This window comes from Nipponia nippon, unplaced genomic scaffold (genome assembly GCF_047370975.1).
Source record: "Nipponia nippon isolate SJK-2023a ecotype South Korea unplaced genomic scaffold, ASM4737097v1 scaffold_3, whole genome shotgun sequence".
Lineage (NCBI taxonomy): Eukaryota > Metazoa > Chordata > Aves > Pelecaniformes > Threskiornithidae > Nipponia > Nipponia nippon.
In genome coordinates this window covers 94,460,142-94,478,755 of record NW_028262347.1, presented here as the reverse complement: position 1 = coordinate 94,478,755, position 18,614 = coordinate 94,460,142, and positions in this window count along the sequence as shown.

The window sequence follows — 18,614 nt, the reverse complement described above, 5'->3', positions numbered from 1 at the left end:
CGCCCACCTCAGAGAGCGCCTGCACGGAAAGAGTCTCAAAAAGATATTTCACATCTGCCAACCCTGCCTTCTGCATGGCAGAGAAGGATGTCCTGAAGCTCCTGTGCATTGGCTCCTGGCTCTGCCAGGGTAAGGGATGAGTGAGGCCATGCAGGCCTGTGCACGAAGAAAAGAGCGTGAATGGGATGGCCGCTGACTGGATCAGTCTTGCAGGGTGCTCTCCCAAAGCCCTTTGGCTATGCAGCTCCTGAAAGTGAGCCAGGGCATGGTAGCTGCAAAAGGAAGCTCTTTGCCATGCAAACAAAAATGCCCTTCATACTATGCAAACCCTACAATGCCTCAGATGGTGTGTTACCGAGAGCGCTATTTCCAGTGAGGCTATTTCTCAAAGCCTCTCTCATGGAGATGTGTTGCTCTCAAAATACTTGCACCACATCTTCCAGTGGCTCAGCCTGCTGCACTACATGGTTCCAAAAACAGAAACATGTATCAAAGTGCCAAAGGAAAAATAAAAACATACTGTTATTATTCCCCCTCTATTGATCTCTCAGAGGTGAGGGACTATCAAACAGTTTCAACAATTCAGGAAGATGTCAGCTGAGTCTCAAACCCTGTCCTGCAATAATCTGAACTAGTATGAAATACTGACAGTAAGCAATATATGTCTTTTATCAGATTGTCTTTAGCACGAATTTCAAAATCAAGTAAGCTGAAACTTCAATGAAACTTAAATATAAAAAACATTACTTAAGACTTGTCCCTCCTTATGTCTTTCATAAGCACTATCACAAAAGACTTGCATGACAATCTAAAGCAGAAAAGAAGAGAGTGGAACAGGATGGGCAGCAGCAGAACTTGAGATGGGTGGAAGTAATCAGTCAGACTCTGCTTTTTCCAAATTTTGTTAACACTCATGGTTTCTGCAAATAACCATGGATGCAATAACGTGTTGAAAAGTAAGTAACAGCCTTTCCTGTCACATACAGGTCCTTCTTTCTGTGAACTTCATGGGACTCTAGCTTGAAAATGTCAGCAGTAGTATTTCTGTTGCTGTTCAGATATAGATGTATGGGGACACATCAGCAGGCATGCAGCATGTGACATCCATCTTGTAGGGGATGACCAATGCCCTAAAGGGATAAGTGCAGCTCTACTCAGTTACAGCAGAATGGACTCTCTCTGCAAGTGAAGTGAATCTTCAGTATGAGCCAAGGCCATTTCAAGCACAGCCTATGGCACTTAAATGCTGAAATGTATTTTCAACAACTAGATCAGATGCTGCAAACCTCCACAGACTTGGGGACAAAGAGAGACCAGCGAGGTGAACCACCAGAAATTTCTTGAAGATTTTTTTAAGGAATCTGACTTTGCTTGTTGGACTGAGCAATTCAAGTACGAACATGGCCAGGAAAGTCTGCAGCCCAGCTGAACTGTACATTTGAATCTCACCAGTTTGCTTGCCCCTGTTTAAATGCTGAGGAGGAAATCCTGCTGTGGGAAAAGCACCTGCAATCCCCATCATTCCTGGTGAGTGGTGCCTACACATCCTCAGGGCTTTTTAACCACTGTCTCTGAGATCAGGCAAACAGCATATCAGATTTTTGGAACTGCTGAGTCTGGAGCTTGGAGTGATGACACCAGGGCTGTTATGAGATTATTTCTGACATGATGACAGAGAAATATGAAGTAAAAAGTTAAAAATAACTTGTGCAATAGCTAAAGCAGAACCATTTCAAATGCATGAGGTTCCTGCTGCACTCTGCTATGTCTGTGCTCACATTCACTTCACAAAACACCAAGTGCAGCACTTGGATCACTGACATTTGTGCAGGGGTACCTCAGCCTATTTGCTACAGGATCTGTCCCCTGGAATCAGCTCTCAGTTACTACAAAAACCAGATACACAACAGAGGCAGCAATAACAAAGTTTGTGAAAGTGGCTTAATTTTGCTGTGTTCTATAGGATGTTTTTAGAACTCTTTTAGAGGCAGCTGAATTATGGGTAACATTTATATAACTTTTTGCATAAATAATCAGCCGAGATTTAATTGCCAGTAGTGGTGAAATCTCTACTGCTCCGGTGATGGTATTTATCACTTGATCCTCGGTGTCTTTATCTACATACCCTGTATCAAGCTTAGTGGAGGCTTGATGCAGATAACAGATCTTCAAGGATTTGTTGAACTCTCCTTGTCCTAATTCACATAAGTTAAATGTTAGGATTGATCCCTGAATATTCCTCAGCTCCTTAGATGATAACCACCTTCATCTGAGATTGCCATCCTCCCCTTTGTGTGTCCCATACACACACACACACACACACACACTCCTGCAACCAGGGCCATGGTCACAGTCATGAGCAAGTGTACTTTTTCAGCCTTATTTCTGGAAGGATCAGCTGGCAAAAATAAACAGTGTTAGTGTCAGGAGATCAGTTTTGCCATAGGTACCAACATCATTCAAGGAAGAAACAGCCTTCTGAAACATTGATGCTCAAGCAAACAGCAGCCACTTTAATAGGAGCTAAATTGAATACCAAATTCTCCAACCTTCTTCAACAGGTATACAGGAAAAAAAAATCCCTGTCTCCATCTCCATTCTCCTTTCCCTCTACATACTTTTGATTTCCCCAAAGGCTGTCAAAAGGAACAACATACCAACCTTGTTTGTCTCAGTTTTCAAACCCAAGCTTTAACTGCTAAGAATTAGACAAATCATCTGGCCCTAGTGGTTTACTTCAGCATTTTCCTGACAAAAATATATAGTCACAGAAAGGCATTAGCTTGCTTCTTTCTTTCCTCCTGATACGTGGCATCTGTAGAAGATGGTGTGCTGATCTCATTACCTTGCAAGGTATGAATTGATATACAGAATAAGGCGAGCACATGTAATGGCACCTCTGCAAAATAAAGACAGCTCCTTTGCTTTTCATCGATAGTGTTCCTCTGTTACCATAAAAGCCTGCACTGCCAACATTAACATGTGATCTAATTCCTGATCAAGCCCATCTCAGGTTCCCTGGCTGTTTTGATTGCCAGTGATCAGAAGAAAGGAAAGGGCAGGATGGGTGAGTTGTCTGCCGGTAGCAGTCACATAACAGAAATACAGATTCATTCTTTCTCTTCCTTAAAAGAAAAAGGATTTGCTGAGTTGGATTTTCATCTCCTTTCCCTTTTCACTCAGAGTGACAGTTATTTGATTCTGTGTGGCATGTCAACAGTTTGGATAAATTAATATATACCACTAGGGCCATTAATGTATACTGCTAGGGCTATATTTATGGCAGGAACGTCTCCTCATGAAAAGCATAGGTTAGAGACTCACTGACTAAACTATTACAAACTATTCCATTTTCTTTATGTCCTTAGCAGTAATGTTTATCTTAGCTATTTTAGCTTAGGGGGGTTGCTTGTCTTTGTTTTTATAGGCATCTGATTGCAAGTCCCCAGGAAAAGTTCTCGATTAAGAATCCATACACTAGATCATTCAGTCTCTGCCCAAATCTGGAAAGACCCTGTTATACTCATTAGAGGCTAGTTCATGCTTGCATATCTGCTGAGATTATTAACAACACACCAAACTCTCTGCCAATTCACAGACAGCTCAAACACTGCAGCTCTAGTGTATGGATAGAGAAAAAAAATACCCAAACAAAAGCAAATACAATAATTCTCCATTAGCTGCTGAATTTTATCCAACCTCAGATACCTCCTGGAAGTGACACTTGGTCCAGACATATCTCAAAGCATTAGATAGCTAATATCAGCTCCAGTTCTACATATTACACTCCAGCTGTCCCCAGTACCTCCAGTAACTTCCATCTGTTTTCTTGTATTTTTGTATGACCCCACGATGCCCAGCTCTCCTTACGCTGACTAATTGTTACAGCGGCCTGGAGTTCTTCTCCATATGTGCCTGTTCTAAGCACTCCTTGGAGAGATATCAGATGGGGAAGCAGGACTATGTGTCTTTCACCCAGACGAGGACCATAACATGTTCCCTCCTCCTGCCAGAAGTATGGCTAAAATGGAAAATGTTGGAGTTGTCCATCTCTGTATATCTTTCCTGGACTCAAACATCTCTTGTCATTTCATTCACTTAAGAAAATCATTGCTTGAAATAAAATACCCTTCAGTTTTTGAAGTGAACTTCACACTAGACTGACAGACCAGTAGACTGACTCCTTTTCTGTATTTCCAGAAAACAGATAGAAATGGCAGTGGCATCACATACATAACCTACTGTCTTTCAGCCCTTGCTGGCCAAGACCATCTTCACTACATTTCCAAGACCACCATCACTACATTTCCAGGGTTATCACTTTAGTTATTTGCTTCCTTGGTGAGACTAAGACTAAATGAATGCTATGAATTCTATTCTTTAGACACTTATCTGCCAGGAATATGAAAAGAACTCACTTCCCCAGAACAGCAGAAGACAATAATCACTGCTGGAAGCAAATTTAGGAGGGAAAGATGTTACAGACCATTGGCAGTCTCCTGAGCCATCCCTGAAAAGATTTCTTTGTAGAAGGAACAACGGATGAAACACAGATAGAAATAGGTGAGGACTGTAGTGATCAGACTGAGAGGATGCAGGTAAGGACCAGGGCTTTCTCCTTTTACAGGCTGAGAGCATGCAGGCTGGTGGAGTTTTGAATATATCTGTTGGAAAGGACAGAACTATTGATCTGTATTGAAGGGGTGGGGAATGCTGGTGGGAAAGGAAAGGGTGGCTTAAAATAAAACTGTAATTCTGTTTTTCAGGCAGGAAGAAAAAAGAGAAAATGTCTGTTCCTATTCTAGTCAGCAAATCAAAGACTTAGTGAGTTATAATCAGACCTAGCTTCTAATCTGCCCAATTCTTCACTTGCTGTAAGTCTATACCTGATCTGTCAGCAGCACAGATGAAAATGATTGATCTGTGACTTTGTTGGCATAACAAATGCTAGTGTATACAGATGATGATTTTTCTTATCATTGGCTACCTCAAATCATACCAGCTACCAAAGACTATAAACATGGATATTTTTGTTATTCTCTGCCCGCTCTTTGGAGTGCCTGGATGCCTCCAAGGGATTGCAAGGAAAATGAGAGGGGCTGTGTGTCTTGGTGAGAGGGACGGAGGCAGACCAGCACAGACACAACCTTACCATTTGATATTGCAGGTGCTTTTCATTCCATTTTTGTAATGGCTTTCAAGAGATAAGCATTTCCCTTCTGTGCCTCTGCCACAAGCTAGTACACAACCAGCCTTGAAAAGAGAATTTGATTTTCTTTAAGCAACAGAATATTTTCCGTCCAAAAGAACAGTCTATATTCTTCTCTGAACCTTCAGCATCCTCCCTTCCTTTTTACTGCTTTCCTCCTCTCCCCTTCAGGCCTTTCCCTTTTCTGACCCTCCACCTGTTCTGTCTTGGTCTGGAGCCTTTGAAAAAACAGACTGGACTCCCTTTAAAAGCCAGCAGCAGAGCACATTCTCAGTCAGAAGAGCATGCATTTCATCAATATTTACTGCGGTTCATATTTCCACAAACGCTGCTAAATGAACAGGACACAAAAAGCAGAGTCAAAAGATGCATATTTCCTGCTGCCATTTAAAAGAAGAAAGCAGAGAACAGCTCAAAATTAACCACCCGATTCCCCTCCAAAATGAGTGCTAAAAAAACCCCCAAAACAAACCAAAGTATAACAGCAGTAACAACAGAGGGATACTGTTGTTTCAAACCTTTTATTTCCCTCATTCTTTTTTTTATTCTTTTCCTTTGTGTTTTGGCAGCTGTGAATAATTCTGTACCCTTGAATTGTTCTGCAGGCTATTAATGTCTGTGACCTTTTACATCAACAACAACTCTACTTTCCAGTTGTTTCTTGAAGTGCTACCTAATATGAATTTAACATGACTGAGGCAGCCTCCTACACAAACACACACACACACTCTCACTCCTTTCTGAGACATGCAGAAGCATGCTTCATCCCATCCACATACAAAAAAAAAATTCACTTCATCAAGAGAGGTATATGCTTTGTAAATAACTGTGTTTCCTGGTAATGGGGAACAACCACCTCTATTACAACCTTCCCAAGTTCTCTTGGGGAAATAAAAGGACTGATATTACAGTGGGATGATTTCATTGTATAAGAAAATAAGATCTCATTAAGTCTGAGCCAATATGGGGTTCTCCTTTGAGTTAGCTGCTGCTGCTTTTACTTTTTAAGAGTGTGTAAAGAACCCATATGTGATCAAACAGATATCAAGAGCATTTTCCAAAACTCTATGATCAAATGCATGCATATATCAAGAGTGTCTCTAGTTCCTTTTAGAATCATTTAATCAAAGAGGTTAATAGACTGGAGTCTAGTTATCGGTAGCACAGCGCTGCTGCAGCAGTCTCCCACGATGGAAACAAATGGCAGGTATTCTGTTGCAAAACAGATGGATAAAGCAGGCAGCAGATATGCAGGATGAAAGGGCTTAAAAACCAGATATTTTTAAGAGCCCTTTAAGCCCATGCATAATTTCAAGGTATACCTCTCTTCACTTAGGAGCCAAAGATTGGTCACAAGAATTTGCAGAAGAGTTGGTTTTGTTTTGTTTTGTTTTTTTAACAGGTTAAATTAATTGCCTTAACAGGTCAAGAATTACCCAGCTTAACTCCTGGCTATGATTTATGCTTTTTAGAAGTCAAAGTTAAGTTCCTAAATGTTGCTACTGCAGTTAAAATTAGAAGCGAGATGTTAAAACAAGCTGTAGAGACGTACTGGACTACAGCAATCCCTAAAACCAGACATGAATATTGTGGACCAGTAAGTTCCTGTGTAAGCTTCCTTAGATCTTCCTTAGACTTCAAAGTTTTCTTCCTGTATCTGACTTAGCTATGTCCCCTGCTAGTTGCCATCAGACATTAACTTCTTTTACAAAATTTTTTGGGTCTCTATTTCTCTTGGTTCAGGCTTCTCATTTTTTTCCAGTCACACAGACCAATGAGCTGGGCCTTCTGGACAATTTCCTCTGAAATCCATTTGTCAGGAAAAAATGAGTTTCTGACAAAACAAAACATTTCAAGAAATGTGTCTTTCTCATGGTCTATATCAAATGTTCATAAAAACCTGTTCAATTAAATTCTTTTTAGATGAAGCTCTTCACCTTCTCTGATGAGAAGCTGACAATTTGTAAGGCAAATGAAGATAAAAAATGTTCTGGCCTGGTTTGTGTTTACATTTTTCTTGGAAAAATCTCTCATCACACACATCTGTAGCAAACTGTCTGTCTGATCAGGGATGCACAGTAATAGGGACAGCAGATGTGATGTACTCCTGGAAAAAAAGAAATTGCTCCTTCCTATAATAAAGTCTTTTAAGCTGGGAATAAGGGAGGGAACATTATGAATGCAGGGGAACATTTTAGGATTCCTGAGAACTCCTGAGTTCCTGGGAATGAGTGATCCACTCAGAAACCCATCTTCCAAAGTGGAAGATGACTGATTTCTCATACTGTGTATATGGTATATTGCACAATGATGATCCTTCATCTGGAAATTATTACAATACAAATTGTGAAAAATATAACCCAGAACCTCTGTTTTTAAATAACTCAGCTCCTTCCAATCATCTACTGCAGAGTATACTTCACTTTGAAGTTAGTGATTTGAGACTAGCCCAGGTAAGGAGTTACTGCTAACTAATAGCTTCTTGACGGTCACATTTCAACTCCTGGGGACCAATTATTCAAATCACCACCATAAACAGTTGCTCTTCTGTCATGTTACACCTGACAGGAAAAGGTCTGAATACCTCTGAAAGCTGGTACCTCGGAAATATTAATCCATCCATATGGCTTGGTGTGGACTGGTTTGGCAGAGCAATGTGGGGATATTAGCACATCTGCTGTCTGTCTTACACTCATTTTAGAGAGAGAAGCACACCTCTCTGTTGATGTATTCATGAGAACTAACACACTGCAAAAAAAAAAACTTAAAAAATGTAGGTTTGTTTTGCTGTATCCAATATGTTCATGTCTCTTGTCTAAAAAGCCCATCTGGTCTAAAAATATACAGCACCTGTGTACATTTTTATGTATTGAAGCTTGAAGTGCTAAATATTCCTTGTTGTAAAAATAAGTCATAGATATTAAGGGGAATTTTTTTTTATGTTTGCGAATTGATGTACCTCTGACTTTACTGAACATGCATTTTCTGGATTCTTCACTGAAAGGGTTTTCACAGAAAGATGGGCATGCTGTCTCAGTGATAGCTTTCTTTACAACTGTCTAAGCTGACCTCCTCCAGCTCTTTTCTGATGGAAGAAAACATTATTCTCCATCTTTCCAAAAGACAGCTGAGTCACAGAGCAAAGAAAGACATGAAACACTGCAGAAGTAGTCTACATCTCAGATATACACCAACAAATCCCAATTAGTGATGATGCTAAATATGGGGGGTTTTTTTCCTATCTCAACCAAGTGCTATGTCCCTTGTTCTTTTCACTGTTGTACTTTCAAATGGCAGAGAACTGTAGCAGAACATTGGTATCCAAGATGTTACTTCTAATCTCTTACTCTTAAAAGAATGGGAGAGAATGAACGGATGTTCTTGAGGTCACTGGCATAACATCCAGGGCTCTAGAAATAAAATCAGTCCATGCCCATTTACTACCTTAAAGTATGCTATTACAGCAGGACACTAGTGAAAAACATGCCCACTTCCCAGCTGGCTAAGATATAGTTTATGATTCAATTATCTGTTTTCAAAACATAGCATGAAATGCTACTGTGATGTATATGATTTGTGTTTTAATGTCTCAAAGCAAAGAATAAAATCCACTTCGAGTTTTAATGATTATTATGCAATTGTAATGATTGCATTAAAAAGAGACATAAAGACTGTGAAGTCTGAAGTCTACCAGGGTACCTGAAGATACCACCCACGGCTGGGAACCAGCTCAGGCTCCTACTTTCAACTCTGCCCATGGAGAGCCTGGGATTCTCTACAGAACTTTGCCATATGTCATCCAGACTTCTCCTACAGTCAGAAAACACACCTGAGTGCTCTGAAGAAGGGATGAGAAGACCCTTCTCACATGGATTTACAGGCCTTCTGCTGTTGTTCAGAAGGGGAATCATTTATTGTTCTGCTCTGTTTCTAGCAGAAAGAGTTTTCAATTAACTCACCAGGTAATCCTGTGCAAGGTCAAGTAAGCCAAGAGTAGATGAAAGACCTAGCTAAAGGGTGGAAGAGCAAAAGTGATCCTTAGTATCCTGCTCAACTGAGCTATTCCAATGTTGCAGTAAGATCTAAATAAATCAACTTAATCACTCTGCTTATTATCACTGCAATTAATCATTGGATTTCTAAGGCAGCCTCACTTTGTTACTTAGTATTTTCGTGACTCTTCACCTTTTCCCTTTACTGATCTGTTATAAATTAAACACAGCTTGGGGGACCGCCTGTTCCTAAAGGCTCTTTGTTATGCAATTCTTCATAATTTCAAGTTTTGAAACACAAAGTACATGTTAAAATCCAATTAGAATGATAAACGAATCATGAGAAAATCTAATGGCATAAAACAAATTTGAAACATTAAACAATTTCCAATTTACAGTTATATTGTATAATCTAATGCAGCTCACCTTGCCAAATGGCACCATTAGCATTTAAACTTCAGAAGAACAAGATACGCAGTGAGAGGATATTGATTACTCCCCACTACTGGAAGGAAAATTAAAGCTAAGAAAGGTGCGGCCGTCCTGGACGAGGTGTGCTTGCAATCGCTTTAACCCAGACTAAGGGACTAAGAAGGTCATCTCTGTATCGTTGGAGCTGTCCCCTCACTGGTAATGGATGTACAAAACAAAATGATCCCAGATTCCTCTGTAAAAATCCCTGTAAATCCATTACAGATAAGCAAATAAATTACACCTTTTTGTCTCTTCACCCATCTCTGATCAGACTTTCCAGACTCAACAGGACAAGCTAGAGAAGCCTTTTTGGGTGCAGGTCTCAGATCAGAAAAGGGAGACATGTTGATTTGTTATGCCAAGAACTCAAAAGACTTCACTTCAAGAGATATTTGAGAAGAGGAACTAAGGGAGGTGATATAGGAGAGAGTTTAAGTGGAAAGGTAAGAACAAAGGAAGTAGGAAAAATTGTCACGATTGCCTTAAAAAGGAGACATAAACCTGTAAAATGAGTGTAGAACATGAGTTTAGTGCATAAAAAAAAATAGTATTCAATCATCTGGACAAATGTGGGAAAGAGGGAGCAGAAGCAAAGAACTGAATAAACATGGAGAGAAGGACTGAAGCATAAATGGGACAGGGATTGGGAGGGAATGAATGCTGAAAAATAGTTCAAGAGAAGCAGCCGAGGACTGCCTTGCTGAGGTCAGACTGGCAAAAGTACAGAGTTAGCACAGAGTTTTATTGTGCTGCTGTGCTGTCGTAATTAGAATCAGCTCTTTTTAACAATTACACTACTACAGCTATGGCTAAACATAAATCCCTACAATTTAAGCAGATGCAACATGACGTGTGCATGAGGCAAAGGACAGTTATGGGAGTTTTTAAGCTTTCAGAACATCTGTCAAAGCAACTTGGCACAGGAGTCAGTACCAGTGATGAATAAACCTGACCAAGTCTAGATACAAGGTCTTAACTTAGATGCAAAGCAGAAAAACAAGGCTATGTATTTTAATGTTGTGAGTCTTGTGAATGTTCTTACAGCTCCTCTTCACCCACTTTCAAAAGGTCGTCTCACTGGCAGAAACATGTAAACATGCACAGATCAAGTTCAGAATGTATTTGTAATTTTTAACTCATATTTGAGCATAAGTTGAGAAATCTAAGAAAGATCTTTTTTTTTTTTTGCATTCAAAATGCTTTTCACAATCAAAGCTAACTGAGGCTGAGCTAGATTATATAATGCTGCCCTTCCAAAAGGGAAAGAATAGAAAGGTATCAAGAAATCCATTAGGAAGAAACCATCTCCAAAAAAAGAAAAAACAAAAGAGACAGAGGTACTTATTTACTTGTTCCCTTTGCATAGCAAAATTGTACAAATATCCTGCAGTACAGTATGCAAGCTTCTGGGAACACATTAAACCTTGATTCTCCAAACATCTCAACTAATTGCTTAAAGGCAATCTCCCTAGCAGCCAATTGAGACTGAACATCTGGAAGGTGAATACTTGATTCGTAGGTGGATCCTGAATTTTTATCAAGATCTCATGGTCACAATGCAATCTGGCATGACTGACAGTCTTAACACGCAGAAATGCTTCATTTCCATTGTGCAACTGAGCTGTCTTTGAAGAGTTGTGTGCAGGCTCAGAATTTAAACAGCGAGAGGTGTCAAGAAATCTGATGCATTGGCCAAGTATGTGTACATGTTTGTGCCCCACACAAGTGTGTGCATCGTTAGAAAAGTTGAGGACATTGCACACTGGAATTATTGTGCTTTAGAAATAGCAAAGCTGTATGAGGGAAGTTCCTGCCCAAACTATGATTGCTACATGAACAATCAAACGCAACTGTGATTCAGTTCCTAACAGCAATTGGAAGAAAAACTTTGAAATAACTGAGGAATTTTTCCAGCTTTTGCTAGTACACTCATCTCTGTGTTAAGACCCTCTAAGTTTACGATGACCGTCTTGCCATAACAACAATGCCAAATACCTGACTCATCCCTCATATGCAATGTGTATTTGAGTCCGTATCCCATCTGTCCTGGTCACTCTGCTTTGTTTCTTCCTTGGCATCACAAATGAGGAAGCTGAAACATATGATGAAACGTGCGTAACAGAAAACAAACATGATTTTGGAGACGGGTTATTTTTGTCTTTCTCTTGTGCTTTTTTTTCATTTTTTTCAGAAATTATGCATAACCAGCGTGGACATGAGAGTGAAGATTCTTATGATTTTTTTTAATTGCTGCTTTCAATATCAGTTTCTACCACCTTTTTTTTCCCCTGCTCAAATATTTTGGCTCTGTCACAAAACCCTTGCAGAGAACTGAGAACAACTGCAGTAAAATGGTGGCTGCCATACCCTGGAGAGCCTGCAGCCTTGCCTAGCAATTACATGGACGACAATTTGAAGATTCTCGAAGCCACATGAAATCTAGTGTATGTTCCAGACATGACTTGCCTATTCACATATTAAAAGCATTTCTGCATGTTTGCACTGCTGAAGTCTGTCATTTATATAGCAAACACAAGTCAAAAACTCATACATGTCACCTGCCAAGTTCCAGATCCAAGAACGCAGAGTCTTGGAAATAGAATCTGAGATGTTCAAAAGGGTTTTGTAATTAACCTTTATAAAAGATGAGTTTGGAACAACTCATTTATTCAAGGCAGGGGGCATAAGTCATTACTGTATTTCACTGTATGTGAATTCCTGGCAAAACAACTCTACGTATGCCTGTGTGCAAGAGAATTTTTGTGTAAATGTGCATGTTTAGGATTGTCATGGTTATTGTCACATCTCTTTGTAGATAATGTCCGAAAACGGCTGAACCCGAGAATAGCTAAATGACATCCAATAAGTATAGAGTCATATCTGTGTGCAAGTATGTGAGAGAAATATACAGACGTGTGCCTGTGAGGATCATTCTTTATACACCTCTGTTATCAGAGATCAGTATGGCTGATTTTGCACACAGTTATTTGACAGTGCTTCCAGCATGGAGAGAGCTTCTACAGCTCTGATCCTCTGCTGCAGCTTTTCTCACAGGTCACACATATTCTGCAGCTGTGTAGTATAAGCTATCCAAACAGATGTTCTTCATGTTTACCAGGTTTTCTGTTCCTGTTCTGCCCCCTGTAGCCTTCAAAATTGTACCCTTAGGTTCTAGTTGTGGAAATCAGGGGATTTATGAGAAGTAATTTTTCTCCTGCCTGTTTGTATCCCTTGTAGTATGTAACAGTCAAGGCACTTGATGGCCTACTAGGAGGTTGGCATAAGCAAGGGAAGAGAAGGGAGCTGCCAGTCATTTGGTGTCAAATGAGCACTTGAATTCCTTCACTGCACAAGGAGAAAACTAGAATTTTGTACAAAAGGTCTCAAAAAAATGACCTGGAGCTTCAACAGGATAGATCTCTTACATTCCGTAAGGATTCAGAGGTTTTGCTTTTACCTGCTAGGTTTTGTGTTTCTGACAGGGATAGGTAAGTGTACCATATATATTAGGGAGCTTTCAATCTGTGCTTGTTTTCTGGTAAACATCTGATTAAACTACTGGGAAAGCCAGGGTGAAAGGATTAATAAAGCTACTTAGTACTGCTGGCTTTCACAGTAAAGTAAAGGGAATTCCAGGGAACAATGGGGTAAATGATATGGAAGAATGATAACATACAAATAGCAAAAATGGCTGACAGTACGTATCGACTCAAGTATTTGAGGTATTTTAGAGGTGAATTTTGCACTGTTGATTGGCAAAGTTAAGTGTTTGATTGATTGACTGATGTTTGCTTGAATCTTTTGACAGCTGAAAATTCCCAGGGCATTTGTTTAAGTTACTAGGAAGGTAAAGCCTTTCCAATACAAATCACAGTTACTTCACAATCTCATTCTGCAGAGGACCCCATTAAAGAGTATAGAGCATATCAACATTTCACTCTCTTTGATTCAGAGTTTCTAGTCATCAGGTCAGTTACAAAGGCCAACTCTCAGCACAAGGTAACAGCTCTAAATAATCTTCTCATGTGTGAGCATTATGACAATGCAGTAGTATCTTTCAAAACGAAGTTGCACACTGTTGTCTCCTAGCACGTCTCTCCTTGTAATGAATATTCACAGTTGCTGCTTATGGCCTTGTTTTGAATGTTGTAAGTCATTATCCAAAGGAATGTTATACACACTGAGTGAGTTTTAGATATCTGCAACAACAGTGTTCATGTTTTGAAAAGTTCTTCCCTCTGCCCCCAGTATTGAAAAGCTGAATGAATTTACATCTTTCAAATGAGTCTGCTGGACTTAATATTGCATTTTAGATGTAATTTTCCCAGCAGAGAGTTTGGCCTTTAATCTTCGGTGTTGAATTACTCCAAATTCAATCCAAATATAAGCTCCCGTGTGCTGTGTTGAGTTTAATTTGTTTTGCAGGAGACTTCTTTCTACATTATCTTTACGTGAGTTATTATTAGATTACTGGCATTTTCTGGGTTTTAGAAGAAAATCCCTAGAAAGTTTAACTGCCCTTGTAACTTCCGAATGAGATAAAGAACAGCCTGCCTATTATCTTTGTATCATCTATTCTCTGGCATGGCATTATCTCATGCTGCTACAAGAAAACAGGTATTTGCATTATTTCCAAGCTACTCCTTTCTCAGACCCAAACAGAAGATCTATACCTCTCAAGCATCCAGTAAAGGTGTAGTAGGTAGTAAGAAGTACTCCATATTGTGAGATAAGCTGCTTAGTGAAGCCTTTCAATAAACTAAGGTTTCACATGTAGGTTTTTGATGTGACAGAGAGAAGAGGTTTGGCTTTTTGATCTATTCAGTTGGTGTCTCAGAGTATGAGTGGATGTGCTTTTCTGAGTATTTCTGAAGATGCTCAGAGCTACTCAGCACCGTATTCTTCCCTTTCCCACCAACGCTTGCTGTCGCCTCACAACTGGTGATACAACCACACATCAGCTTTTTCCCTAACCCAATGTCAGTCAGTATAGTCCTGGCCAAATATCAGATCTACTTGCCTATCTACTTATCTGTCTACTGCTAAATGCTTTTTACCCTAAATCTGTTAATATTAACAGCATTGGTTTGGGCAGGAACAACAGGCTGTTAGGCCAGTAGCTCTGAGGGGAAGGTGTCCATCACCATTTCAGGCTAGGCGGACCTAGCTCACCTGTCGCTTACGCAACACGTCTTGCTGCAGCCTGATTTACCCTTTTTCCCTTTCTGACAGGCAGGATTTCACTACTTAGAGAAGACAAAACGATGCTTGTTTCAAAGGAACAGGTCCTGTTATACATACTAGTCAGAAGCCTTTGCAATCAGTCTGATCAATGAGTCTGGGCTGATACAGACCAGCTGATTCTCTAATGCAGTCTGCTTAATACTTTTGAATTTCCTTTCAGAAAACAGAGGGTATTTGGACCCAAGATACATGACCCACAATGTGATGGGAATGTGGCATTCCCCAAGAGTAAATTCAAAGAAAGATGTGGCTGAGTTTCTCAAAAGTTTTTTTCTTTTTTTATATTCTTAGTTCTGTGGCACAAATTGTGCACATTCTATACCCAAAGCCCCACAAGTCTTTTACTGGGCTTGCATGCACCAGCACTGGACCCCAATACCCTCAGAAACCCACTCAAAGATTACCAAGCCTGAGAAGATGAGTGGGGTGATGTGCTATCTAATTTCCCAGGTGTAGATAACAGGCCTTCTCCCTGGAGTCCCGCTCTTGCACAGAATGCTGCTGAGCGTCGTCCCAGCACAGCGTGCAAATTACAGGGTTCAGGAAGGGGATGGCGGCAATGGGGGAAGGCAGTGCGGTCTGGCAGGATGCTGACGCAGCACACAGGACACCTTCCAATAAGGTATCTAAATCACAGCAATTTGTGAGAGCAGCAGAGCCCAGATGAACGGCAGGTGTGAGATTTATAGAAACTCCTTGCAATTCTGCAGCAACAAGCCCCTTGGAGAATGGAGCTATGAAGGGGGGAAAGAGGAGGGCAATGAGGGAAAGGATAAAAGCTGTACAAAGAACAGTTATGTCCCTCATCATAGGAACAGTAGGGAAGTGGAGGAAAGAAAGGAGAGGATTCCTTCTTTCACATGGATTTATTCTTCATTTAGATTTTGTTATACTCCTCTCCGGAAGCCTTTCTCCCCACTTTCTTTAAACTTCAGCTAGAGAAGTGGTCTTTCCACTGGCAGATTTTCAGGCAAATCAAGTCAAGCTGCAGCCTAGATCAGCCCCTGACTGTGTCTCCAGAACCAGTATTCTACTGTCAAAGCAACCAAACAATTCTGGATTGCAATTTTCTTTTTGCAGCAAACCCCTTCCTTCCTCTCCTCTAAAGAATTCCCCAAGAGAGAGGGCAGAACGTTTTTTCACTGCTTCACATGACCCACCCCACAAAGGAAAAAGAGGCGCAAGAACAGTGAATTCCATTTGTGCCTGTTTGGTAGCCTCAACAAGGCTGGCAATCCCTAGATGTAGTGATAGTAGCTTAGAGTTTTCAGGGTGGAATATCCTACTTTTCTCAACTCATTTTTATGAATTTTGTTTGAAAATATTCCCAAAAGAATTTAGGCAACATAAGACTAAATGTGCCATGTTCACAAGTTCACTATTTGACCTATGGCAGTCTGACATGTGAGAAAGAACCCCAATACCATTGCAGAGTGTCACTGAAATAAAAAGGATCCTCACACAGACAGAAAGATCACCCATACGTTTCTGATTTCAGGGCTGGGGCCGTATTTTGTATAAAATCTTTCCAAGCATGCTGCAGAACAATAGGCAATTGCAAGTGAAGAAGTGAAAAAAAGGAAGAGAAATGACTTACGGTGAAGAATGTATCCCTTTGTGTCTTGACACTCTTCCCATGGATCTGTTAGCTGGTGCTCAGGACTGCTCTGGCCTTATCACTTGCCGAATAATCTCAGTAAGATCTCAGAGGAACTCACACAGGCAGGATACCTGGTAAAACATCACCCATCAGTCCTAAGTTAAAGACAGAGGAAAAATGTGAGTTGGAGCTTATAGCTCAAATATAAAAACAGTTAAAACAGTAAATAGCAGATGAAAGAACTTATGAAAGGAGAGGAAACTGCATAGGTTTTTGTGGCCATCAGCTAGATCACCTTTTTGTATCCACCCAGAATGTCCAGGGCAGTGGACTACATTTCACTTCAAGCTGCAGATATGATTCATTACTCCTGAAAAAGAATAGACATAGTTTTGTTGCCTCTCTGGTAACACAGGTTTAATCATGTAAGTGATGCTGATACAGAACTCTCCTGGAGAGCAGTGAGACTCCCCACTGCCGGATCAGGCTGTTGCTGCTTGTTAAAAAGACAGACAATGAGTTGATTTGGGTTATGAACTTGCTTTTGCTCTTACTTTCCAGGGCCTCTATTTATAGAGGAAATCTGGACTCTCTCCTCTATGTAACCTAAAAAGTTTCCAACCCTTCAATATCACAGTTCATAGTTTGTGTGTGTAAGAAAAGGGGGTGGAGATGGAAGAACGAAATAGCCTTTCACTCCAATATCTTGCAAGGTTATTCAAATCAGATCACAGGAACAGCAAGAAATATCTTGAAAATAGCTATGTCATTAAAAGAACCCCCAGGTTTCATTATGCTGTCTACATCAGAGTCAGCGCCATTTCCTTTTGATAACTTCCCTGCTATCTGAAAAAAAAAACCCTGTATTATCCTGCAAAAAATAATATGAAATATAATACATTTTGACCAGTAAATATGCGGAACAAAAGCCTCTTTGCAACAGCACCACTGTTTTCCAAGCCTGAAACACTGCTGAAGGATCTTTATCATTCTATCTTGTAGCGTTTGCAGCTGTGAGAAACCTAACCTAGATAATAAGGATGTGATAATGTTACAGAAACCTGCTGATAGAAGAGCAGCTCCTCTGACAGCTAATTTATTCCATGTGGCTCAATCATTATTCCTTATTTCTCTGCTGCAAGATTTATTAACCATTGTATCACAGTTTGCCAATTAAAATAAACTGTTTAATAAAAGTTGAATATTTCACTTGGCACAACAGAAAAAAACAAACAGATTCTGGGTTGCTGTTTATTTCAACACATAGTTCACAATTTGACTTTTACCTTCTGAAATGCAGTTCTCATAAGCAGTATTTCTGTATTTCCTGCTGTATCATATTCTCCCTCATCCATGCACAAATGAGTAACCATACCTGATGGTTATACAATTCTCTGAGTAACATTTCTCTATAAGGGAATGCTCAGATTTTGCTAGTGCCTCTGAACAGCGGAAGGAAAGGTTCTCCCCTCCTCAGGTGCTACATAAAATGGCACATAAAAAAGTTGAGAGATATACTTTCACCAGCAAGAAACACATCTCTGCTACATAGCTAGGCTTTCTCCCTGTCAAACTACAGCAAATCAGTTCACAGACTATTTTAAAATATTAGGGCAATTAAATCTGGGTGGAAAATACTTTTTCCATCTTGCATAAAGTTTAAAGTTTTGAAAAGTTGTCCAATCGTGAAACATGCTGAAACATGAGTATCTCAAAAATTATTTGAACTCAATATACAAAGATAAGAAAATATGTTTCTGGGTCAGTCAAAATATTTTGGACTCCTTATGTTTGTGTGTTTCTTTCCTATTTTTGACAAGCTTTGTCTTTGTTTTTTAACTATAATTGGCTGGCATCTCAAAATGAAGGGAAACTTCAGATCTGAAACCCAGAAATATTTCATTTAGAAAATGTTTCATTTAGAAAATATTGTTTTAGAAAATATCATTTTAGAAAATATCGTTTTGTTTAGAAAATATCCAATCTATGATTTCTATACAATTTTGTCAGAAATGTAAGTGGGAAAAAAACCCAAACTGGCCAAAATAAAAAGTCTGTTTAAAAAGTTACAAGTTCAAAAAACCCACAGCAAATC